Here is a 24725-nt window from a genome sequence, read left to right as displayed (position 1 = left end):
TGAGCCACGAGCAAACTGGCATAGGGCAAATAAAGTCAAGGAGTTAAGTGCGTGGCTCAGAGATTAGCATGGGAGGAATGAGTTACAGTTCATTGGGCACTGGCACCAGTACTGAGGTAGAAGGGAGCTGTTCCAGTGGGATGGGCTTCATTTGAACCATGGTGGGACCAGTCTCCTGGTGAACCAAATATCTAGGACTGTAGAGAGAGCTTTAAACTAAATAGAAGGGGGGAGGTTTCTGGAAATGGCTTACAAAGCAAAAGGACATGGCAGCTTTGCAGAGCAGCTGTTTGGGTAATGATACCCAGAGTGTGATAGGAAGGGACAGAGTATAAAAACATTTAAAAAAAGCAACAAATAGGGTCAAAAGGGAAAAATGGTAAAAAGGAAAAATTAATGGCTCTTTACTTAAATGCACGTATTATTTGGAACAAATTAAATGCATTACGGCACAATTAGAGGTTAATGGATATGATTTTATAGCTATTACGGAGACATGGTGACAAGGAGATGAAAGCTGGGAGCTAAATATTCAGGGGTATGTGACTTTTCAAAAGGACAAGCAGGAAGTAAAGGGTAGTGGAGTTGCTTTGTTAGTACGAGATGGAATAAGTTCGATAGCAAGAAAGGATCTTGGATCGGAAGATATAGAATCCATATGGATGGAGGTAAGAAATAATAAGGGGGAGAAGATGCTGGTGGGAGTAACTTATAGGTCCCCTGACAATAGCTATACTGTAGGACAGAGAATAAATCAGGAGATAATGAGGGCATGTAAAAAGTCAGTACATTAATCATGGGTGACTTTAATCTTCATGTAGATTGGGAAAATAAAATTGACAGAGGTAGACACGAGCAAGAGTTGATACAGTTTATTCAGGACAGTTTCTTAGAACAATATATTGTCAATCCAACTAGGGATCAGGCCATTTTGGATCTGGTAATGTGTAATGAGGCAGGTTTAATAAATGTTCTCAGAGTAAAGAATGCCCTAGGAAACAATGACCATAATATTGTAGAATTTAGCATTCAGTTTGAGTGTGAGAAACCTGGGTTAGAAACAACTGTGCTAAACTTAAGTAAGGGTAATTACAATCGAATGAGGGCAGAGTTGGTTGGAGTGGATGGGGAAAGGAGTTTAGCAGAAAAGGCAGTTGATGAACAATGGCAGGCATTTAACAAAATAGTTCGTGACTCTCAACAATGCCAGTGAGGAAGAAGGATTAAAGGAAGGGGATAAACCAACCATGGCTAACCAAGGAAATTAAGGACAGTATCAAATTGAAAGATAAAACATACAATGTGGCAAAGATTATTGGTAAGCCAGAGGATTGGGAGTTTTAAAAACCAACAAAAGGTGACCAAAAAATAATAAAGAGGGAGGAAATAAACTTTGAGGGTAAACTAGCTAGTAATATAAAAATGGACAGTAAGAGCTTCTTTAACTATATAAAAAGGAAGAAAGAGGCCAAAGTGAACATAGGCCCCTTATATAAAGAAGCTGGGGAAATAATAATGGGTAACCAGGAAATGGCAGGGGAGCTGAATAAATACTTTGCTTCAGTCTTCACAGTAGAAAATACGAATAGCATTCCAAAAATGCTGAATAATCAAGGGGCAAAAGGAGGGGAGGAAATAAGTACAATAACTATCACTAGAGAAAAAGTACTCCGGAAACTATTGGGGCTAAAGGCCGCTAAATCCCTTGGACCTGATGGATTGCATCCTTGGATATTAAAGAAAGTAGCTACAGAGATAGTGGATGCACTGGTAGCAATCTTCCAAGAATCCTTAGATTCTGGAAAAGCCCCAGATGCTTGGAGTTCGGCCAATGTAACAACCTTATTCAAAAATGGAGGGAGACAAAAAAAAGGTAACTATAGGCCAGTCAGCTTAACATCTGTCACTGGGGAGTCTATTATAAAGGATGTAATAGCAGAGCATTTAGAAATACATAATCTAATCAAGCAGAGTCAACATGGCTTCATGAAGGGGAAATCATGCCTGACAAATTTATTAGAATTCTTTGAGGAGATAGCCTGGAAACAGGTAACCAGTGTCGAAGTTGCAACTGACCATTGGCAGCCATCTTAACAGTTCATCAGCATCCAAATAAAAGACAGTTTTTATTGCTATGCGCTTCCTGTGCAGGCGGCAGGGGTGGGAATCCCAAAATCGAGAGTGCACTCTTTCGCACATGTGCACGAAAGAGTGCACTCACCTCCCTGAGATAAAGTGCAGCCTCAGGGAGATCACCTGTAAATGTAAAGAAGGCAAAAATAGAAAAATAAAATATCCCTATCATGTCCCCTCATGTGACAATATCACATGAGTTGGGGCATGTCCATAATTTTTACAAAATCTTTATTAAAATATTTTAAAGCCTACATGAAACCACATCCCGCCCGTGGATGAGGTTTCATGTTTTTTCTAGCTCCCGCCAGGTCTCCTGGCCTACCCGCCAGCCTTAAGGTTGGACGGGCAGATCCTTTAATTACTTAAGTGACCCTGTCAATGGCCTCAATTGGCGGGCGCACAGCTGATTTTCCTGTGCTCCTGCCTTCCTGAAAATTTAAATTGGGCGCAGTGATGTCGGGAGCTCCCCTCGACATCACCGCGTGTCATTTTACGGGTTGGTGAGCGGGCCCCACCCCCGCTCGCCAACTCATGAAATTCTGCCAAATGATTGTAAAAAACATGCTACCTCAAGGAACAGTTGAGACCAATAGCTTAGATGCAATTAAGCGGAAGCAAAATAAGCCATTTAGGGAGGATGGATTTGAGGAATATGCAAATAGGGTTAGATGAAGAAGGGTGGTAGGAGATTCATGTGGAACATCAATGCCAGCATAGACCAGATGAGCCGAATGGCCTCTTTCTGTGCTGTAGACTCCAAGTGACTTGATGTTACTTGATGCAATGCAGCTACACATTAGATCTCTTTGCCCCTGTGAATTAAGATATTTCTAAAAAAAAAATCCACATCCCAGATGATAGTTTTGCAACCCCAGCTAAGAAAATTAATTGGTTTTGGTATTACTTGCTTATCACAAGCCATTTATTCCAAATCTGTTGTCAATTATTTATATCTCAAATGATCAAATAAATTTATAAAGTTTACTAGCTTGTCCACAATCAGCTGATAAATATAAGTCTTTATTACATAAAAAATAGTGATAAAGTTGGGAGAGACTTTCAATGCACACACCACAGAATCACCTAGTGGTCAGAGCCTACAATTACATGGTGAGACAAGGCAGCGTAAAATTAAATTGTAAATGTTAATATGCCAATTTCTAACTGTGAATGTTGTCCCACACAAGATTTTAATTCTTTTGTTTTGCATAGCAAATCCTCTGTGCCTTACAGTGAATCAGGAAATGCACATCTTTACCCCATGTCATGCACTGTATATTATCTGAGCCAGGGGCTAAAAGAGATTGACAAACAGCAAGAGCATAGTCAGTTTACATTGTGAATGGAAGAAATTCATCATTGGCCAGAAAGTACACAAATTCCATTATTAAAACAGCCTGTGATAACTTTCTTTTTTATTTATGACATACCTTTCTCTCTGTGATTCATTTATATGGTTGCAGGGAGTGGTTCAAATACTTACATGATTTATATAGAAACTGGGATGAAAATTTCCTCTTGAACAACTGAGCATTTCAACAAGGTTACTCAACTTTTTATAAATACAATAAACACAAGAAGATTTTAGAAATTTTCAAATAGAAGTAAATTATTATAACAAAGGCAAAATAGTAGTTTTATTCAAGCAGCAGCTTAATGCTGGACTCCCCCATAATCACGGATGGGGATATTTTTGAAGCCACCTCCACCTGTTAGTTGTTTACCATTCAGGACTGGACTGAAGTTACCTGTATTTGCATCTACAATTTCCCAATGGTGTAGCAGCCTTTATGTCAGTGGTGCACTTCCACACCATGGTGCATAGTATTTGAATTTCAGCTAATTGCACCAAAGGTTACTGAGGTTGCAAAGGATTAAACAGGATATATGGCACAGAAATGGGCCATTCAGCACAACCAGTTCAAACCGGTGTTAGTGCTCCACTCTAGCCTCCTGCCATCTGTTCTCATCTAAATCTAAATCTACCATTGTAACCCTCTATTCTCTTCTCCTTCAAATGTTTGCCTACCTTTCTTTAAATGCATCTAAAATATTCAGTTCAACCACTCCCTGTGGTAGTGATTTCAACATTCTTACTGCTCTTTGGATAAAGAAGTTCCTTCTGAATTCCTTATTGGATTTCTTGGTGACTATCTTATATTGATGGTCTCTCGTTATGCTCCTCCTCACAAGAAGAAACATTCTCTCTGCATCCACTCTATCAAAACCTTTCATAACCTTAAAGACCTCTATTAGATCACCCCTCAACCTTCTATTTTCAAGACAAGAGAGACCCAACCTGTCAATCCTTTCCTGATATGTAAGAACAAGCATTTCTGGTATTATCATTGTAAATCATCTCTGCCCCCTCTCATTGCCTCTATATTCTTAGGAACTAGAGATAGTTTCAAGTAAGATATATTTGTATTTCTGGGTGTTAGGAACAATATATAGCTTTAAGTTTAATTTATTTTTTTTATTTGTGTGTTAAGAAAGGTGAAACCTGGGTTTGGTTTCAGTTTAGAGTTTTTGTGAGATGGAGTCGGCAAGTCTGGGGGCCTGTTTGTATACATGCATTTTTAATGATGTTTTAAATGAAAAGATAGGTTACCAAGGGGTTAGTAGTTTAGGGAAATTAAAACAAAATAAAAGTAGAAAAAAACTGTGCAGAGCAGATCAGAGAGAGACCCATAGAAATACAGGGAAGACAAGAAAAGCTGTTTTTGGTTTTAGTTGGTATGTATATAACACAGAGTGAAGATGGAAAAGGCCTAAGGCTCTCTGTAGCTGGAAATGATGCCTGACTGTTAAGGAACTCATATCTATTGCTCTAAAGTTAAAGTAATGGTGAATTTAGAGTGAGTTTTCTGGCTATCTCAAGGGAGATACCAATTGTGGAAGGACCTCTAGTGAATGTTCAGAAGTCTACTGGAAAATAAACCTCTTTGCAACTGAACCAGCTCTCCCCTTGGTGTGGAAATAGTGGTACCTCTTCACTGGAGTTTTGGGTCTGTAAGGGTATTTCTGGGATAAGAGGGATAGTGTGAGTTTGAATATTTTTTTCTTGGTGTCTGTTGAAATTTTTCCAAATTTTTTTGTTGTCGAGTGTAATATAGTTAATGTTTCTTTAATAAGTGTTTTATCTTTTTGTAAAAAAAATTACTGCAGACTCCTGTGAAACTGTTTCAATAAGTACTCTCCACAATTTAAAAAAAACAGAGTATGATCTGTCAAGCTAGGTTCCATTCTGGGATCTGACTTGTCCAGTAATAATATCAGCTGGGACCATAACAATATCCAACATGAAGAACAGAACTGCATGCAGTACTCTAAGCATGGTCTAACCAAGGTTTGATACAACTTCCCTACTTGACAATTGTATCCCTCCAGAAATAAAACCTAGAGCTTGGTTTGTTTCCTTTTTTAAGTTTGTCCCTGGTGACCATTGCCACAACTTGGAGTGATTGATGTATTTGTACTCCGAGATCCTTTTGTCCCCTTATACTGCCTGGACGTGCACCTTCCAAGTAAGAAGTAACATTACTATTCTCCCTACCAGTGTGTTGAAATGCTGGCTTCATTCACAACACCTGAAGAGGGAATGGGAAAGCCAAAGACTACAAAATTTGGCTCCTTAGCATCCATTTATTTGACACCACAAGATGCTGCTTTGGCTCCAAAATGGCATTTTTCATGGATGCAAGCCAGGCTGTATCCCATTTTGCTGAAGGCATTTAAAGTGTGCATAGGAAGCATCTGCCAAAACTGTACAGAGTAGACAGATCATGATGTAAATCAACTTGTAATGCTGATTCTGTAACAATGCTGCTATTTTGGAGCTTAACTGTTCAGCTAATGCCATTTCTTAAACACACACAGCCGAACACACTGACTGCTACCTCACACACCCACCAACACTATATAAAAGGATCATTGACTCCTTTCAGGTCAGTTTTTATTTTTATTAATTCACAGGGTGTGGGCTTCATTGGCTGGGCCAACATTTATTGCCCATCTCTAACTGACCTTGAGAAGGGGGTGGCAAGCTGCCTTCTTGAACCGCAGCAGTCAAGGTGATGTAGGTACACCCACAGTACTGCTAGGAAGGGAGTTCCAGGATTTTGAAAGTGAAGAAACGGCAATATATATCCAAGTCAGGATGGTGAATGACTAGGAGGGGAGCTTCCAGGTGGTGGTGTTCCCATCTATCTGCCGCCCTTGTCCCTTTTCGATGGTAGTGGTTGTGGATTTGGAAGGTGCTTTGGAAGGAGCCTCAGTGAACTCCTGCAGTGCATCTTGTAGATGGTACACACTGCTGCTACTGTGCGTCGGAGGTGGAGAGAGTGAATGTTTGTGGTTGCTTTGTCCTGGACGATGTCAAGCTTCTTGAGTGTTGTGGGAACTGCACTCATCCAAGCAAGTGGAGAATACTCCATCACACTCCTGAATTGTGCCTTGTAGATGGTGGACAGACTCTGGAGAGTCAGGAGGTGAGTTACTCATCACATGATTCATAGCCTCTGACCTGCCCTTGTAGCCACAATATTTATATGGTTAGTCCAGTTTAGTTTCTGGTTAATGGTAACCCCCAGGATGTTGATAGTGGGGAATTCAGTGATGGTAATGCCATTGAACATCAAGGGGTGATGGTTGGATCCTCTCTTGTTGGAGATGGTCATTGTCTGACACTTGTGTGGCATGAATGTCACTTGCCTCTTGTCAGCCCAAGCCTGGATATTGTCCAGGTCTTGCTGCATTTGGACATGGACAGCTTCAGTATCTGAGGAATCGCAAATGGTGCTGAACGTTGTGCAATCATCAGCGAACATCCCCACTTCTCTCCTTATGATAGAAGGAAATCATTAATGAAAGAGCTGAAGATGGTTGGGCCGAGGACATTACCCTGAGGAATTCCTGCAGTGATGTCCTGCAGCTGAGATGACTGACCTCCACCACCCACAACCATCTTCCTTTGTGCTAGGTATGACTCCAACCACCAGAGAGCTTTCCCACTGATTCCCATTGATTCGAGTTTTGCTAGGGCTCCTTGATGCCACACTTGGTCAAATGCTGCCTTGATGTCAAGGGCAGTCACTATCACCTCAGTTCCTTTGTCCATGTTGGAATGAAGGCTGTAATGAGCTCAGAAGCTGAGTGGCCCTGGCAGAACCCAAACTGGACTTCAGTGAGCAGGTTATTGCTAAGCAAGTGCCGCTTGATAGCACTGTCAATGACCCCTTCCATCACTTTACTGATGATCGAGAGTAGACTGATGGGGTGGTAATTGGCTGGGTTGGATTTGTCCTGCTTTTTGCATACAGGACCTGCCTGGGCAATTTTCCACACAGCCGGGTAGATGCCAGTGTTGTAGCTATACTGGAACAGCTTGGCTAGGGGTGCGGCAAGTCCTAGAGCACAAGTCTTCTTGCCGGAATATTGTCAGGGCCCGTAGCCATTGCACTACCCTGTGCCTTCAGCTGTTTCTTATTATCATGTGGTGTGAATTGAATTGGCTGAAGACTGGCATCTGTGATGCTAGGGACCACTAGAGGAGGCTGAGATGGATCATTCACTTGGCACTTCTGGCTGAAGGTTGTAGCAAATGCTTCAGCCTTATCTTTTGCGCTGGTGTGCTGGGCTCCTCCATCATTGAGGATGGGGATATTTGTGGACCCTCCTTCTCCAATGTGTTGTTTAATTATCCACCATCATTCATGACTAGATATGGCAGGACTGCAGAGCTTGCATCTGATGTGTTGGTTGTGGGATCGCTTAGATCTGTATATCATTTGCTGCTTATATTGTTTGGCACACAAGTAGTCCTGTGTAATAGCTTTACCAAGTTGACACCTCATTTTTAGGTTTGCTTGATGCTGCTCCTGGCATGTCCTCCTGCACTATTCATTGAACCAGGGTTAATCCCCTGGCTTGATGGTAATGGTAGAATGAGAGATATGCCTGGCCATTAGGTTACGGATTGTGTTCGGGTACAATTCTGCTGCCGTTGATGGCCACAGCACCTCATGGGTGCCCAGTCTTGAGTTGCTAGATCCGTTCAAAATGTATCCCATTTTGCACGGTGGTAGTGCCACACAACAAAATGGAGGGTATCCTCAATGTGAAGGTGGCACTTCGTCTCCACAGCAACTGTGTGTGGTGGTCACTCCTACTGATACTGTCATGGACAGATGCATCTGCGGCAGGCAGGTTGGTGAAGATAAGGTCAAGTATGTTTTTCCCTCTTGTTGGTTCCCTCACCATCTGCCGTAGACACAGTCTAGCAGCTATGTCATTTAGGGCTCGTCTGCTTGGTCAGTCGTGGTGCTACCAAGCCACTCTTGGTGATGGACATTGAAGTCCCCCACCCAGAGTACATTCTGCACCCTTTCCACCCTCAGTGCTTCCTCCAAGTGGTGTTCAACATGGAGGAGCACTAAGTCATCAGCTGAGGGAGTGTTTGATACAGTTCTCCTGGCTGTTTTGCAATTGTAGAAGTGTTTTGTGATTTAAAGGAGTTCTTTCAGTTTAGAGAGTGGTGTGGCACATGCTGAAGGAATTTTTCCTGTCTTCAATGGTTCTGCAAAAACTCCTTGCTTCCAGACACATGTGTAATAATGTGTTCCCCTTGGACAACTGCACAGCAGGAATAATGAACAGGCATGACACATTGGAAAATAAGCTGCTTGAAGAACAAGGAGAAGGAAGAGGAGAGAGAATAGCTCTCAGCAGGAGGCTATGTCTGCCTAGGGTGTTCCAGGAGGAATACTCCTACCTGAACATCAGCAAGGGACAATGTGTGAGATGTCTCCATTTCAGTCAGGACACTTTCACTGAAGTCTGCCACCTGTTGTAGCCACAACTGCAGCCTCAGGACAGAGTGAGGAAGGAATTGCCAATGATTGTAAAGCTGACCATGTCATGAAATTTTATTTGTCTGATCTTTCCAGGCCACAGCAGGTGATATTTGCAATGTTTCCCAGTTGCTATCTCCTGTTGCATTGGGGAGGTCACTGAACTGCTGTATTCCAAGACAGCTTGATAGATTTCATTATCTCTTGGCAGAGGGAAGCAGGATGTGCGAGCAAACAGTTCATGAGGATCGTAGGGTTCCCCATCGGGCAGGTTGCCAGTGACTGGAAGTCATTTTGTGAGCACTGCATGTCAACCATGACTCTGCAACCAAAACAGATTCAACTTTCTCAACATCTAGCTGGTATCTGATCATACACAGTGAATCTTGTTGGTCTGTGGCTGGCATCCTGGCAGAAGTTATGATGCTTTTGTTTGGCTGTGCCATCTGCACTTGAGCCATCACAACAAACCAGATGTGGCTACTGGTGTCAAGGACTATTAATTGGTGTCATGGCTCCTGACTCTAATGCAAAACCCATGCAAATGGGCACAGCATGCTTATAAGAACAGCATGAAGTATAGTGTTAAATTCCAACAACATATTTTGTGACATCTCAGTGGAGTACACAACAAAATTATTCAGTCTGAAATTATTGTGACCTTCAAAACAAGATCATTTTTATTGATATTTTGAAGTGAAATTATGGAAACTTTGTTAGTCAGATTACATTGGCAGAAATTCATCTGGTGATAGCAAATGTTAGAATGCACCCAGATATGGATATAGTATTAATTCAAAATAGAAGTAGTTGCAAAGAACACGATCAGGTCAATGAACCAAGAAGCACCATGGAATAAAACTGTGTTGTCAGATGACAGAATGCTCATTACTACAGTTATCAAGCAAATCTTTTCAGTAGGGCTGCAGAAATGGTTTACTGAGTTGCAAGATCTCATTACATCTAAAAACAGAAAATATGTTCAGTGGAAATAAAGATTACAAGTGAGACACTTTTTTTTTGAATATTGGGAGACTGTGGTTGAACAATAGACTAGTAAGTGAATATTTTAATAGGGATCTTAGAGGGGATTCACATATAATATGCATAATTTATATTTATGTTAGCTGAAATCTATTTCTATATACAGAATTCACAGTACATTTATTATAGGGGCAATAAACTACCTATGCTTTAATATAGTTTCATCTTAACCCCATTACACTTGAGATCTAAATGAAAAGAAAATGTGTAAATGCTGGGAATCTGAAGTAAAAAGTAGAAAATGCTAGCAAGATTCACCAGCATTCACGAAGATAAATGTCAAGTTAAATGTTTTGTTTACTGATCCTTTAATAGAACCATTTGAAAAAGGGGTTACCTCCGAAACATTAACCTGTCTTTATATATGCTTAAGAAACCTAGCACTCGTTTAATATCTGAATAATGGTACAATAATGAAAACAGAACAAGAGGAAAAGAAGCAAGGAAAGAGAATAGTTGAAAATAGTGGAAGCAATTGTTATACTTTGGCATTATTCAATAGCACAAATTTTGGTGTAGCAGCACATCTAATTTGCTCCTGTACCTTTCAGGTTAAAACATTTTACCCACCAAGCTGCTGAAAGTGTGAGCTGATAGCAATATAGCGAGGGAAGCAGGGCATCTGGGACTTGACTGACCAGAGCAAGCAGCTGTGGATCTACTTAACAAGTCAGACTGACAGATTGTAAAAGTATCAGAGCAAGGGCTGAGAAGGAATTTAATGTCAGATCAGGTACAGAAAGAGCAATGACAAAGGAAAGAAAGATTGGATTAAGAGAGAAGAGAGGCAGGAAGGAAAAGTATAGAAAAAATGTAGAATTTTACATTTCTAAAATCTCCAACAATTATTAAAACCTGAAAGAATGAGAATGCGCATTTGTAACAGTTAATTGTCAGTGATGGAGAATGTTTTGGGCCATTATTATCAGTTACCATATCATTAAAGGGGGTATTTACACCTGAATTGATTTTTAAATTAATTTTAACTCTTTCTTTCTTTTTCTCTCTCTTGATTTAAAGTTCATAATTGCTATTCTTGTACCAGATTTGATATTGAATTTATCCAATCAAATTTACATTCCTTTCTCACTCATAATGCTGTTAGTTTTACAATCCTCCAGTTTGAATGCAGAATTTTAACTGAGAGGAAAGATAAAGCTAGGCTTGAGCTGTTTTCTTTGAATCGAAGGAAGCTAACAGGAGTTTTAATTGAGGTGTATAAAATTAAAAGAGATTTGGGTAGAATAGACAGGAAAGACTAATTTCATCTAGAATGAGGCCAATAACCAGAAGGCATAGTTTTGAAATAATTGGCAGAAGCATTATAGGGGAGTTGACATCTCCAAACTGTTAATATAATTAACTTGTGAATGCATGCAACAACCACACTGCTGGGAACTGCTTGGCTTTAATATTCATCCAGGAATGTGGATATATCTGGGCAATTTTGTAAGTTTTCTCCTCCGACACCAGGACAAAGGAGCTCAAATAGCTCAGCCTCAACTGGCTGACATCAATTTTAGAACACATTGTTCTATCCAAAGTAATATAAAGATATAACATAGAGACCTTCCTGTTGGAGGTACAAAGGCACTCTGCTCCAATCAGAAATATGTTGAATCATGCGCAAGAAAATGATAGTGCAAAATAAATGTGAATTCCTCTTGTATGTTGGCTGCAAACATAGCCAAGTTAATATTTTTCTAATTAAATCCAGTGTGCTTGTAATACAGAGTTACCTTGTTCCCAAGCAAAGCCTTTATAGGTGAACATTGAGAGCAGTGGAAGTTGAATTAGCTTTTTTGCACTCTGTGCACCTCCAAATGGCCAATTACCTTCTTGGCTATGGTTGGTATGAAGCAAGGAAAATGCCACAGAGGGAGAAATGAAAAAAAAATTACCATGAAAGGGGAAAGAACACAAATATGGTGCGGTCTTTAATAAGAAGGGATGGTAATAGGGTGGAATTATGAATAGAATACTTGAGGAAACTAAATATGATGAAGTAAAAACTCATTTTAATTTGCTACAATCCTATTCACTTGCCAGAAACTAAAATTGTCATTAAAATGTTGCATAATGGAAAACTGGGGGCAGAAATAATTACTGCATATAAATTGAAATCAGGGGGACTAGCTCATATACCATATTTACCTGACATTGGCACAGTAATATGCAATAGTCAAGACTGATTGAAATGGAAGCACAATTTTTATGAGAGGTCTGTAGATTGTAACATGCCTTTTAACTGTGAGAAAGGGATGCATTTTGGTCCTTCTACAGAGGAGTAAAGTGATTATATAAAAGTGTGCAATTCACTGATCTGTAACTGACTGTCCTTAGTTGTTCCTTACTGTGCAGTTTGTCAACATTATACATTTCTCAGAAACCATTTGATAAATCACGACATTGGTTAGTTTGTCTGATGATGACATCATACAAAAGTGCAATTTTAAATTCCTCAAATGTTAATTTGAATGATTGGCTTAGATCTTCCAGTTTCCGGTTAGTCAGAGACCAGACTTACCCCACAAGATGTGCGACAGGACTCCTCGGACGTCCCAACACAATGACTCTGTGGGAATTGCCCAGGAAGTTTGAACTTCGGATGAGCAACTCCCTTGCTCCAGGACGCTCTGAAAAAGTCTCCAACTGTAAGTTAGATTCAGAGACTTCAGACAGTTCCAACTTACTTACCTGGATGGGTACCCAGGAAATGTTAGACAAAAAAATCCTAGTCCAACTCCTGGGTAACTATAACTGACCCCTGACTCCCCCTTCAAACCCCCCAACTCCCCCTTCAACCCCCCTGACCCCCAACTCCCTCTGACCACCCAACTTCCCCCACCGGCCTGACCTGACCTGACCTCACTATCTGACTCCTCGCCGAACCTGCCAACTCCTCACTGAGCCGCTGGCTCCCCCCCAACCCCTGATTTCTCCCAACCCGACCTGACTAGCCCCCACCACCCGACTCCCACTGACCCAACCTCACCACCTGACTACTCCTTCTGACACTCCGACTCCCCCGAATCCCCTGACTCTCCCCACCCCAACCTGACCCAACTTCAGCACCCTACCCAGCTGCCACCCTACTTGCTTACCCACCCTATCTTCTTACCTATCCTATCCCTCACCCACTTACTTCGCCCACCCTACCCCCTTAGCCTCTTACCTTACCTGCCCTATTCCCTAATCTACCCTACCACCCTTATCTCCTTCCCTCACCTACCCTACCCCCTTATCTTACCCACCCTTAACCATTTACTTCATCGAGCCTATCCCCTCATCCTACCCACCCTGCACCCTTAGTGACTTACCTCACCCACCATGCCCCCTTACCCACTTACTTTCTCTCCATAGCTTTTCAAAGCAGGTCTGGGACATTTAAACTCTTTACTTACAAGAATGCGGCGGCTGGTCCTGTAAAAAAGGCAGCATGGCTTGCCTTCCCCCGACGATCCAATACTGTGAAGAAGCAGCTTCATTTCAGGGTTGCTCCGCAGTTTTGGAGAAGCTGGGATCAGAAGCCCCGGCCAGAAATGTGGAGCTCCGTTATGGTGGAGAAAAGTAGGAGTGGGATGGCAGTTCAAATGTCGCCACTCCTTGGAAGATTCGGGCCATTATGTCATTGAGTATGCTGAAAAATCCCGTGTCTGTTTCATCAAGTCTTTCTATAGCTGTTGTTACAATTAAGAACACAAATTTTGGAAATTTATAATGAAAACACATGTAGGTTGCATCTGAAACAGAAAGCTTCGATTAGGGTGGAATCTTTTATCTAAAGTCATGCAAATTTTGACTCACCAGTTCAATTGTTTTCTGTCTTATTTTGGAATAAATGATTAATTAATGAGAAAAATGAACAGAGTCAAAAGATTAATATCCATCTGTATTTTACTGTACTGTCTCTGAGTAATCAGTAACAAAGACAACAGCAAAATCCTAAAACAGTAAACTTGAAACACATGAACTAGTTTGGCAAAGAATCTTCAGCAGGAAATCATTGAGTGCTCCCCCAGATTCCCAGTACATTCTCCCGGACTGCAAAGTTCTGTGACTGGGGCTTTAAGGACAGAATCTATTCTCTTGTGGCTTATGACCAGCTCAAGAATGTGGATGAACTGTGCCATGATGCTAAACTGGGTAAACATGGATTGCTTTCCTTGGAAATGACAAGATTAAGGAATGATAGAAATAAAGGGACAGCTAAACTAAATACATTTGGATAGGTGGCTTAACAACTCCTGGCAAAGTGAAATATGGTTAAAGGAATGCTGAGCATGTGGGATAAATATATTCCTGAAACCAACGCAATAATCACAATATAAATGAAAATGTTGCTAAATAGATTAATACACACATTAAAAGTGAAACCAAGAAGAAAATGTACTTCTACAAATCCTGCAGTAATAAAGAAGAAATTACAATGGCATGAATATAAGGAAGTACAAAAACACATCAAACGACTGAGCAAAGGAGCAAAGAGGGAGCCAGTGAAAACCTTGCAACAGAGGATAAATGCAACAGCAAAATAAAGCAAAAAATAGAGGGCAGCCAGAGAAAACACAGAAATATTAAAAGATAGCTTAAAGTTAAAGATGAACACAAATTATTTTTCTGCATCATTCCTCCGTCAATGTTTTCACAAGGTAACACAAAGAGCAAAATGCCTTCCTCAGGTAGAAACAATCTAAGCAACTTTGATGACTTTCATATAAATGAGATGACAGTGCTAGGGAGATGAATAGGATTCAAAACAAATTAATAACCAAGGATAGTTAGTATTTAAGCAGCATTGCTGAGAGACAGAGGGAGGATATTTATCAGGTACTCACAACCATTAAGAAGGTGTCACTGGTCAGTATTAACAAGTACTGGGGAAATACTAACAAGTTGGAAACAAGCTAATGTGGTGCCCATATTCAAAAAGAAAATGAAAACAGACACACAGAACTGCAGACACATTTATCAAATTTCCACTTCCTGGGCAGAGTTTAATGGTCACCACATGGGCTGACCCACCAATTGGAGAGCTGGTGGCAACCCTACTGCAGCCATTTCTGGGCATCCCTTTGGGGTTAAATCTCAATCAAGCAGTCTGCTTGGCTGCCAATGGTGTTCCTGACACCAACGGGGGAATTTTCCATAGCAATTAGCCAGCTAGCTGCAGGATGATGCCCTTAAATGGCTCCTAAGTGGCCACTTAAGGGCCTCAATTGGTCTCCAGGTGGGAAGGCCATTCTTGATCCTTCCTGCCCCTGAAAGAATTGGGAGAAGTGGGGAAGGTGACGGGCTATCCATCCCAAGTCTTTCCACTCCATTGCACAGTCCTCCATCGCCTCTCAGCCCACCTCCAGGAAGAGCATTGATTCCCTTGTAAAGTAGATTATCAGGAATAAACTGGAGGATTATTGCATGCAATGATAAACTAAAAAACAGCAGTCAGCACAAATTCACTGCCTAAAAAACCTCCTCGATTTCTTTGATGACAACCCAAATGTTGAAAGTGTTACAATATGGAGTGTATGAACTTGCAAAAGGCATCTGACAAAGTTCCACATCGAACCCTATTCATTAAACTTAGTATTGTAGAAATTCGGGATAAAGATTGAGAATAAACAAATAGCTAAAGTGAAGAAAAATTGAGTGCTCATCAGGGTGATGTTTGCAAAGCTCAGTGTTGGGAACACTACTGATTTGAATTTACATGAGGAACTTAGGCTCAGGAGGTCATAGCAATCAAACCCCTGGAAGGACTAGATTAAAGTCTAGCCAGGGGGAGCAGTGGAATCAGAAAAAGCAGCTCTAAACTTAAAGAATAAGTGGGATAAAATATATAAATCAATAGAACAATAGCAGCTGCAATTTAATGCAGACAAGTACTGCACATAGGAAGAAAAAACATTATTGTGTGTTCTGTAGCTTAAGGGTCCGGCATGTGTAAGGGTAATATGGGACTAAGTATAGTATCCCCCACCACTGTGATGTAAGAGAACACATGACCTGTAAACCTGCTGACTGCTATGCCCTGTCTGTAATGACCTTGACAGGTGTCCTCTGGAGGACTGAGGCCTGGAGGGCTCCAGCCAGCTCTGTGGCAGTGGCACCCTCCTCGAGCTGTGGAGCTACAAATGCTGGGGTCACAGGAAGGGGAGATTTAGATGGGCTGGACATTCTTGGAGTTAACTGGATGGATGGCCCCAGAGTGTGCACCTGCTGATCCTCCTCCATATGGGTGCCCAAGGGCCCCAGGCTGACTCCTTAAGGACAAGGGGAAGCTGGAGTGAGATTAAGCTTCCCTTCACCCCTCTCACGTACACACTGTTGGAGGCCAGCTATGGCTTTAGCGATGGAGTTCAGTCCGCGCAGCAGTGCAGGAGTGACATCCTGGACCTAGGTCTCCATGGCGGCCACCATCCTACCAGTGTTGACATCGGTGCATTGCAATGCCAGCGTTATCATCTCAGCCTGAAGGCTCACTCCTCCATCGTGCCTTGCAATCTGATGAGTGCAGCAGACATCCCTTCCTGATGTTCCCGAGCTTGCCTTTGCAGTTTCAGCAACTGAGACATAACCAAGTCCAGAGGCTTGTAATCTGACTTGGACTCAGCAATGTTCTGGCCTTCAGCAATCCTCTGAGTACCGGGGACCTGGGAAATTCCTGCCTCCACCTGCTGTGGATCAGAAGGTGTGATGTGCTCAACAGGTTGTGATCTCGGAGCTACTCTAAAGCTTGGTTCCACCAAGGTGTGTGTCTCTGCACTAATGGGGGGCATGGGTGAGTGCTGTGACAGGACTTCAGGGAGGGTGCCTTCAGATTCCTCTTTAGAGGTTTCTTTGGGGCTTGATTGGAGGCCCTGGGTCATGGAATCCATCGGCTGTTTGAAGGATGTGCCTGCGAAAGCAAGGGGAGATAAATAGTGCATGTCATTGGCCTGTGAAACAGGATACATCACTCACAGTATGGTTGTCTGATGGATGTTGTACTGCTGGATCCTCACTTGGTAGAGCACCGCCGACTTCACCATTAGCATAGAAACAGCCCAGATCCTCGCCAGCCAGCTGCGTGACTCTGTTTTCAAAGTCTGTGAGGACCTTGATTTCAGGCATTCTTTCACCAGCCTGCGACTTCTCTCTCTTGTTGTGAGCCAGCTTTTCCTGCACAAATAGAGATGGAGAGAGTGTAAGCAAGACACCTGCCAGATGATAAGTATGCCTGGCATGTGTGGGTGGTGAGTGTTCCCATGGATGGAATGAGGACAATGAAGGTGCATGTGAGAGAATGAATGGTGATGTCCCTTGAACTGGCAGTGAGTGAGGGCCCTGTGGATGTGTGATGGGTTTGTGAGTGTGTGAGTTGAGAGTGATGAGAAGAGTGACTTACCCTGGTGGAACGGAGGAGATCATTCAGCCTCTTGTGGCATTGGGTGGTGTACTCCTTTGCAGGGTGTTGGCGCTGACCACCACCGCCATCGCCTCCCAAGCCAAATTAATGATGTTGCTGCCCCTCCTGTCACCAGATCGGGGGCTGAGGACATCACAGCGAGCCTTCACTGTGTCCAAAAGGTGCTTGAGGGCACGTCTTTGAACCTGGGGGCTGCAGTCTTTTTGCTCTTTGGAGCCATGTCTTCTTTGCAGCAGTCATGGGCTGGAAGCACTGGGAGGTGGACGGCTGGACTTTAAATATGGTGTCCAGTGTGATGAAGCAGCAAGATGATGGTGTGGCGTGCAAATGAGTGTCCACCGCCATGGAAGTGGCATGTTTCCTGGGAATGCATAATTAATGCAGCGGGTTTGGGACGATATGGTATGAAATGTCGTCTTTGTGGCCAACAGGTAAAATGTTGCTTTCCCACCTGCTACTGCATTTAGTGCAAATCTGGGACCATTCCGTCCTATATCACCGGCCTCAAGGTACAAGCTAAATAGACTACAAGCCTCTAGTTTCATTACTGGATGAGAAGGAGCTAGCTAAGATGCCTTTCAGAATCCAGAGCTTCCACCTATGCTCATGACGTTTGCCTACGAGATGGTATACATTCAAGGTAAAAACCAGACAAGGGTAGACACTTTCCAGGGCCATATTAGACCTCCTGACAGGATGTCAATCTCATCAAACTAACTGGAAGCGTGTCCCAATTGACAAGGAGACACCTGCCAGTGACCACAAGTAAACTCTAACAGATCCATTGGGAACAAATGTGTGATGAGGAGTGTGCCTGCATCCACACATACTGCCAACAAGGATGGCCCCAGCTGAGACTAAGTGGAGGGACCATGAAAACCTGATTCGAACAACAAAAGCTCTTTATAATTATAGATGATCTCCTGGTCTACAATGAGTTGCTGGTCATTCCAGTCTCCCTGCGGCCAAAGATCCTTTTAAAAAATACACCAGGGCCACCTGGGCATCATCAAGTGCAGAACATGGGCCCAATCCACTGTCAGGTGGCCTGGCATTTCCAGGGCAATTGAAGACACCATTGCACGTTGCCAGGTGTGTGCATCACACGGCAGGACCAAAAAGACTCCCTCATCCCCACACATTTCCCTACCAGGCCATGGGAGAGGTTAGGCATTGACTTGTTCATCTTCAACAAATCATTCCTTATAGTGGTGAACTGCTTCTCCAGATGGATTGAGGTGAAACAGCTATATACAACTACCACAGAGGCAGTAATTAAAGCACTGAAAGACGTGTTCACAAGCCACGGCATCCCGGATGGGATCATGTCTGATAACAGTCCACAATTTTCAAATGAGTGCTTCGAATGCTTTGCCACCATATCCGGCTTCCCTCAGCACCAGCTTCCTGAGATATCCTCAGTCAAATGGGGAGGCTGAAAGAGAGGTCCACACAGTATAAGTCCTCCTAAAAAGTATGAAGACTTCCTCACAGCACTGCTAACCTACAGGTCCACCCTTTTTACAATGCGGCCTGTTCCCATCTGAACTCCTGATCGGCAGGAAACTCTGCACAAAACTTCCAGTCCTGCCAAAAACTCATGCCAAGGTTGGTAACTAAGGATTATCAGGGCATCCAAGCAAGAGAGAAGTCTTACAGGCAGAAGCAAGTTTTCACCTACAAGAGACCACATCAGACTCTTGCCACAATTACAGGAAGGTGACAAGGCCTAGATTACAGACCTTGAGAAAGAATACATTCATTAGAAAGGATAAAGACCAAACTCACACCTACCTGGGAGACACCGTAGAGGTCACAGTCAGGAGAAACAGGAGGAGTCTCCACCTCATCCCGAGACTGCCCATCCCCACTGTGTGGAGAGATATCGAGGAACATTCCCAGTTCTCAGAACAACCTCCAAACCTACAGAAAGGACCAGCCGTGACAGATCCTACCACTCCTCTGATAGTGGTGCGGATGAGGTATGGAAGGGTTATAAGGCCTCCAGACCACCTAAACCTTTGAATTCAAGGACTTGAAGTGGGGGGATGGTGTAATGATAATGTAGTAATAGTGATTATGTAGTAATACTGATAATGTCGTATTAACAATGTAAGACATGAAATAAACTAGTATAACACTAAATAGATTGATAAAGATTTGGGGGGAGGTGTAGTATAAGAGCCTGGCACATATAGGGCAGAATGTTATGGCAGCAGGATTTTATGTTCCCACTGAAATCAATGGGGTTTATAATGGCTGAAAGGGGGCTGTAAAATTCTGCCCATAGGGTTATTGTGGGACTGAGTATAGTACCACCAACACAAGAGAACACATGGCCCACACCTAGGGGTCAGTGTAGTGTTGGGCAGAGCCGTATGTAGACTGAAGCATGGAGATAGCTCCTAATGTGTACACTTTACTATTTCTTTGTAAATAGTTTGAATACTTAAAGACTTACAGTTAACCTACTTCAGACCATGAAGACTTCATTAAAACCTACCGAGATGTAACCAACACCCCATAATATGTACTACATAGTTAAGAATGAAGTGAGAAGAAACCTAGGAGTTTTAGTTTACTTAATGTAATTGGTACACTCAATGCTTTTCATGTCTAAATAATGCAATCAATAAAGCCAATAGAATGTTGAACGCCATAGTTCAAATCAATGGGTTGCAAGTCAGAGAAGCTATGACAAAATGTTCAATATCCTGCTCAGACTGATGTTTGAGTATTGCACCCAGTTCTGGTTGCTGGAACATAGAGATGCTTTACAAATAGATGCAATGCAAAGTTGAACCGTGCAACTATTTTTTAGTGTCAAATGTCGGCATTATGACTAAAGAGCAGAGAAAGCTGAGATTCTCAGCCTCAAAAGAAGACATCTAAGGTAATGTTCAGCAGGTCAAAACCCTGAAACTCCCTCCCTAATAGCACTGTGGATATACCTATAGCATTTGGACTGCAGCAGTTCAAGAAGGCAACTCACCACCACCTTCTTAAGGGCAACTTATTTTTTATTCATTTACGAGATGTGGGTGTCACTGGCTAGGCCAGCTTTTATTGGCCATCCCTAATTGCCCCTGAGAAAGTGGTACTCTTTTTGGGCACATTGTAATGTACAAACATTGTACCATCTACCAATTGGCTTTTACACAACTTGAATGCTTTTTCACACTCCCTTGTCCAATTCCATGGAACGCCCTTCCTCAAGAGGATGCAATAAGTTTGCCAAATTTGGTATGAATTTTCCATAGTAATTCAACAGGCTCAAAAAAGAATCTGAGCTCAGAGATATTTTGTGGGTGTGGCACATTTCTCATTGCTTGTAACCCATCTCTGTGTGCCCTATGACTCATGTACCCTACTGAGTTTTGAAACTCATCTGTGTGTCTTCACCTGAACTCTATGCTTTTCCAAGTGTTGGAGTACTTTATTCAGCCTGTCATCATGGGTCTCCATGTAGGAGCTGAAATAAGTACCTCACCCAAATAGCACACTACTCCCTGAATTCCTTACAAAGTTCAATTCATCAACTCTTGGAAAATGCCCAGAGCTGAAGAAATACCAAATGAGAGCCTATTAAACAGAAATAGGCCCAAGTATGTATTCATAGTTGAGCATGACTTAGAGTCATCATCAAACTCAATTTGCAGATAGGCATAGATCAGCTTTAACTTTGAAAAAAAATCTGACCTCCTGACAACAACATGACCAGATCCTCCACATTTGACAAAGTATTGGGTGGATTACGTTCTAGCACTTGATTTACAGTTACATTAAAATCCTCACATATTCGTACACTACCATCCATCTGACTTTGGTACTACCCGTAATTACTCTGTTCTACTTTAAAGATAATGGGCAGAATTTTCTGCCTGTCGGGCGGGCGGGCCCGACCCAATCTCTGGTGGGCGGGGAGCTGATCCCCACCAGCGAAGCGGGCCGCACTGCCATTTTACGTGGGCGGACCAATTAAAATCCGCCCAGCATGATGTCCGGCGGGAAGCGCTATGCGCTTCCTATGCAGGTGGGGGGGATTCCCTAATAGCGAGAGTGCGCTCTTTCACGCATGCGCATGAAAGAGTGCACATCTCCCTGAGGCTAAGTGCAGCCTCAGGGAGATCGCTTCTACTTTGAAAAATACTAAAAATAGAAAAGAAAATTCCGTAACATGTTCATAATTTACAAAAAAACTTTATTAAAATTTTTAAAACCCTGCATGAAACCTCATCTCATCGCTTGATGAGGTTTCATGGTTTCTCTACTTGCCGCTGGGGCTCCTGGCCTGCCGACAACTTTAAGGTTGGATGGGCAGGTCCTTTAGTTATTTAAATGATCCTGTCAATGCCCTCGATTGGTCATTGACAGGTCAGCCGGCCCACAGCTGATTTTGCTGCACCCCGCCTTCCCGAAAATTTAAATGGGGCGGGATAATGTCAGGGGTTCCACCCGACATCATCCCGCGTCATTTTATGTGTCGGCGAGCGGGCCCCAACTCCTGCTCGCCGACGGCAAAATTCTGCCAATGTTTTCAGACTTGAGTCTTTTCATTTCTTAATCTATTTTCTCCCTTAGCACATAGAGCAATGGATGAGGCCTGCAGTAGACTGGTCTTGTGTTCCTTGGAACCCTTAAGCTTTATATCCTTGAATCAGGTTACCAGTTTTTACTAAACACCTGAGAGTGCTTGGCAATCATGTCATCCTGCATTGTGAATTTTGCTTCTACATGAAAAAACTTTTCCAATTTAACTTAAATGCTCTTACCAAGTTTTTTCCTGACAAGGCCGATTTTCATCCTTCACTACAATGATGGGCAATTAAGCATATTGCTCCTTGTATGTGACTGAAACCAACACACCTCCCATGATGGGAATTTTCTTTCCTCCAAAACTACGTAATTCTATGCGGGATTTCTCCATCTTGATGTTGACTCAACTTTTCATAGTATCACGATTGAGGAATTACACTAACTGATGCACCTGTGTCAACCTCTATGTTTACCAGATCTCCTTCCAACACTACTGGACTATGATGCCCTGCAAATTTCCATTGGACATGCTTGTGTATTGGACCGTATGAGTCTCAACTGACTCTTCATCGACCTGATTCTGTTGGACAACCTTACACAGTGACTGCCATTTCCTCCAGCACTTTCTCTGTTTACATTCTTCTAATATGTCTTGCAAGATGACCCTTCTTCTTGCAGCAGTAGCACTCTGCCTTCACAAATGGACAACTCCGTACCCAAATTTTGTCTCCTCAATTGTAACAGGACTTTGTCATACTACTACTAACTGCCATCGTTGGGGCTTTCTGCTTACTCAGTTCAGTTTATTTATAACAACAGATGACTGGGAGTTATTAACTTTGACCTCTCTTGAGCCACTTTGCCTCAACATCCAAGGTTATTTGCCAACCTATGTTGAAAGTTAACTTTGGCAATGAACACACTGCGAATGCATTCACTCTTTAAGCCACACACAAATCTGTTCCAAAATGCTCTCTCTTCAAATTTTCCAAAATTACAATGAATGAACAGCTTTCTCATAGCCACAATAAAGTCTCCAATGACATCACTGGATAACTGATTCCTTGTTCCAAACTGATAGCTTTCTGCAATCTCCAATGGTTTGGGATTGTAGTGTTGCTCAAGCCTACACAAACGTCTGACAGCGGTGTGTCTTTTGGATTTACTGAGGCAAACAAGTTATTGAGTATTTTATACACTTATGGGCCTTCTACAGTCAAATATATTGTCCTTTTCCTTTCCCCCACTACCTGATCAACAGCTAGATTATCAAGGATATTAATAGCAGTGAAAAAATCTCCAGCCACTCCACTTATGCACCAAAAGGTCATGACTATAGCCTCCCAATCACCCAATAATACCTGTTGATGCAGCCATCTTCAAAGGTCAGTCGACACGCATGTACAAACAGCCTTACCTCAACTAGGTCCAGATTTTTAAATCTATTTTTCAACAAAATCAACCTCACAATTCCTCTGATGGTTTGCCGGAGCTTCTCCAATCAAATTTGTTCAGCTAGAGAATTTATATCCCTATTCCCATTGCCAGACAGTTATAGCTTTGCAGGACAGAAACACTGGTGCATTCATATGGGGCGGAATTGTCCGTGCCTGCTGGTGCCGGGTGTGCTGGGTGGCGTGAGCAGACAATGTGGTGAGAAGGGTGGAGGAAGGAAACGGGAAGGGGGAGGGACTAAGGATGGAGGAAGAAGTGAGGGTGCCTGAAGGGGATGGGGAGGGGGAAGGACTAAGCATGGTTGGAGTACAGTGGAGGGCAGGACCAAGGACGCGGTTGGGGGAGGGGGGAATCTGGGTGGGAGAAGGGGTTCCAAGAAGGGAAGGGATTCCAAGGGTGGGAAGGAGTCCAGAAGGGGGGATGTCCAGGTGAACGTGCAAGGAAGGGCTCTGATGAGTCCATGACTGCCTCCTGGGGAGCGAACTGAGGGTGGGCATGGTATGAGGAAACGATTAGAATAACTGAGGTCAGAGTGAGACGGTAGGGTGGGAGGGGGAGGGTTCGACAGTAGCAGTAGAAGGGACGGTGGGGTTGGTTGGTTGGGGACTCGGAGGCAGACATGGACCCTGGGGGTGGGAAGGAGGAGGTCGGGGAGTTGAATGTGGATGGGGGTGAGTTTCCAGGAAGGAAGGAAATGTATACGTTCACCTGGACATTCCCTAAGGAACAAGGTTGTGACTAGTAGGTTATGGAGGGGAGGTGGAAGGCAACCTCGGGGGTGGGGGATCGACAGTGATGGGAGAAAGGAAATGGGTGACTGGGGGAGGGGAAAAGATGAGGGAGCTTACAAAAAAGTGAATCCAGACCATGCTGTCTAAATCAAAAGAGAAATGACAGTCGTGGTGAGCAAGATTGGGTGCTGCATGTGTGTGTGACCATTGGGTGGGCAGAGACGCAGGTCAGCTTAGATGGATAACCGAAAGCGAACCCCAGCAGATAGCATTGAAAATGCTCAGGACATTGAGGTGAGCGTGATATGGGAAGGATCCAAATGCATGGGAGAGACGCCAAAAGTCCCTGCCATACACGTACTTACCCCTTCAGAATCACTCATTGGCCAGCTGCTTCCTCTGCAGTGACAGAGGATGAGTCTGAGGGGCTCACAGGCAAAAGGGACTCAGAGGGAGACAACAGCCTCTGAGTGGATTACCAAGGAGTTTTGAGCTTCGGCACCTCCTCCATTCAGGTGCCGGGTGGCCCCGGTCTGAGTCCTTGAGGGGAAGGAGCACCTTGAG

The sequence above is a fragment of the Carcharodon carcharias genome, chromosome 2, assembly GCF_017639515.1.
Source record: "Carcharodon carcharias isolate sCarCar2 chromosome 2, sCarCar2.pri, whole genome shotgun sequence".
NCBI lineage: Eukaryota > Metazoa > Chordata > Chondrichthyes > Lamniformes > Lamnidae > Carcharodon > Carcharodon carcharias.
Note: the sequence above shows the minus strand (reverse complement) of the source record.